At 21.0% G+C, this 2,717-nt stretch overlaps 1 long non-coding RNA gene across 1 annotated transcript; it reads right to left on the bottom strand.

Moving 5' to 3' along the window:
* Nucleotides 1-486: 486 nt before the first annotated feature.
* LOC127083470 (uncharacterized) lies at nucleotides 487-924 on the bottom strand. The gene is made up of 2 exons (XR_007788452.1): nucleotides 852-924; nucleotides 487-671 (listed from the first exon to the last, which is right to left on the bottom strand). It is a non-coding gene; the product is annotated as an uncharacterized LOC127083470 (long non-coding RNA).
* Nucleotides 925-2,717: the final 1,793 nt, after the last annotated feature.

Genomic DNA, 2,717 nt, shown 5'->3' on the forward strand with positions numbered 1-2,717 from the left:
TTTTAATTATTATTTTTACAAAAACAACGGATGTCATTTGAATTTCTTATTATTAACTATTGCTAAAATATAAGGTCATTAGATAACAATGTTTTTGATAAATTTAAAAAATAAAAAATGTCATACATTAAAAAAAATTTAATTATATTTCCTCAGTCTCAATAAAAACAAAATTCCGCACTTTTTTCTTTAAAGGAATATAAATATTTTGTCATGTGAAGTTTATGTATGGTAGATTATTTTTATAAGTTACTCATGTTATATTTTTCATTATTTTTATAACTATAATTATAAAATCCATAACAACTATTAATTAAATAATTTGTAAATACATTAATTTAATATAAGTTTAGTGTTGAAAATTATTAAATTTTTATTCCAATTAATAAGTAGAAATTATAAAATTAAATATTTGAAATGAAATTACATTATTGATACTTCAAAAAAAATTATGTAAATTTCAGATGGAGTGTTTGTAGATAAATGTATTCAAAGAAACAACGTAAATGTTTATTTTATATTCAAACTTTCCAAATTGCAACAACATTCACCCCCTAAACACGAGCCACCTTTTGGTTTGCCCAATGATGCTTTACAAAAATGGTCACACTGTTCTGGTGAAGTTGGACAAAAATTTGATGCGAAGCATAATTTTCCGTTTGCTCCTGAAACTATCATTTCAATTACATTAGAAATAATATATAAAATTGTGTTCATAAGATTGTGTTTTCTTAAACAAAAACATATTCCTTTTAGTATACTCGATAGTATCCTACCATCCAAATGCTTTAATAAAAACATAACAATGAATATGAAGCAATAAAAATTGAGTTTTATAATTAGATTATTACCGGCAACCATGCCTGAAGCAATGCAAATGATCAAAATGGTTAAAATGAGAGTCTTGTAGGATGCCATTTTGTTTTTTAATGTTGAAGTAAGCATGTTGCAAATGCCTATTTATAAGGACTTTGGGAATTAAGTTAGAACAATAGTTTCAAGAAGTGAGCCAAAGGACATAATTTAATTATGAAATACGATATTATCCCGATTTTAAAAATTCTATCTTTTAATTTAATCTTTTAATTTATTTTTTGCTTTTTTTAAATCGACCCAATGAATAATACATAAAATTTCCAAATATTATTTTATTTATATAACTTCTCAAATATTAAACTATTTTTGGGATAGATTTAAATTTTTATTAATACCCAATAATGATGGGGACATATTATTGTTCAGAATTAAACACCATGTCAATATACAAGTTTTATACGACATAACCTATTAAATTCCTGTGTAAAAAAGCCATTGAAATGTCAACTTTAATATGTTTTAATAACATCTCTTTTAGTAGTAAAACATTTTTTAGTCATTTATTAAATTGTCACAAATATTAAACAGTTACGAAACTCAAAATAAAAAAACATGATAATTTTATTTCTCAATATGTTTTAAGAGTCAAATTTTATTTTCCAAATTGCTTTATTTAGATCCCATAATTAATCTACAAATGCAGGGAATTTAGTCTATATAATATGTTTATTACATCTTTTGGCTACAATGTCTTCCCCAACCAATGGTACAAATAAAAATATAATTTTTTTGTGAATAGTTATAAAAAATTATTTATATTTTCTATATTATGTGGTTACAACGTCTTTCATATCCAACCGTAAAAATTAGAAACAAAACTTTTTAAGTTGTCCAAAAATCTAACAAAACACTGTTGGAAGATTTAACTAATTAATTATTTTTTAACAACTAATTTTAACTTATTTTATAAAAATTTAATGATTCAATCTATAAAGGAATTGTATTTGATATTTTTTTTTATATATCATTATTGTTAATTTTAAATAGATGGAAACATATTTCAAATAGAAAATAGTCATGCTTTTTAAATAGTAATGTGTAAGATATTATCAGAACGAAAGTGATCTTCTATTTAACATATAAAATAAATAAACAAATATATATATATATATATATATATATATATATATATATATATATATATATATATATATATATATATATAGTAATTCAAATAAATAATATTTACCTTATTTGATTAATAATTTTTCTATATTTTCTGTAACTTAAACAAAAATATTAACTTTTAAGTATTATTTTGATACAAAAATATTGGGCAACACTTAAGTTTTTCTCTGTTATATGAATATTGATAAAATAAGAGAAAAAATATACTCCAAAGTTAAAAAACCATCATTTGATAATCTTATTAATAAATATTAAAAAAAATATATTAAAACTTATTTTTCTACTATTTTTCCATAATGTAATATCTTGGCCTAAACCATTGGTTTAAAATCCAATCACTTTTGTTCTTAATAAAAAACTTTTCTTAAACTCATAAAGCCCATGATTGTTAAAAGTAATGTATTGTCTACTAATAAATATTCTTTTATTTATGAAAAATATTTTTAAAATTATTTTTTACAAAACCTAACGATTTCTTCTATCAATGAATTGTATTTCCTTAATTACTTCTTGTTGTGCCATTTTGGAAATTTTAACTACACGGCAATATATTTCAAATGAGAAATCTTATCTTTTATTTCAACGTTATTGTGTTTAATATTAAGAGGATAAGAACATAAGACTAACTTATAGAATAAATTAATATATATTAATTTGAAATAAATTTTGTACATTATATTTTATCAAATAATTTGTTGATCAAATAAATTAGT

Source organism: Lathyrus oleraceus, chromosome 1, assembly GCF_024323335.1.
Source record: "Lathyrus oleraceus cultivar Zhongwan6 chromosome 1, CAAS_Psat_ZW6_1.0, whole genome shotgun sequence".
Classification (NCBI taxonomy): domain Eukaryota; kingdom Viridiplantae; phylum Streptophyta; class Magnoliopsida; order Fabales; family Fabaceae; genus Lathyrus; species Lathyrus oleraceus.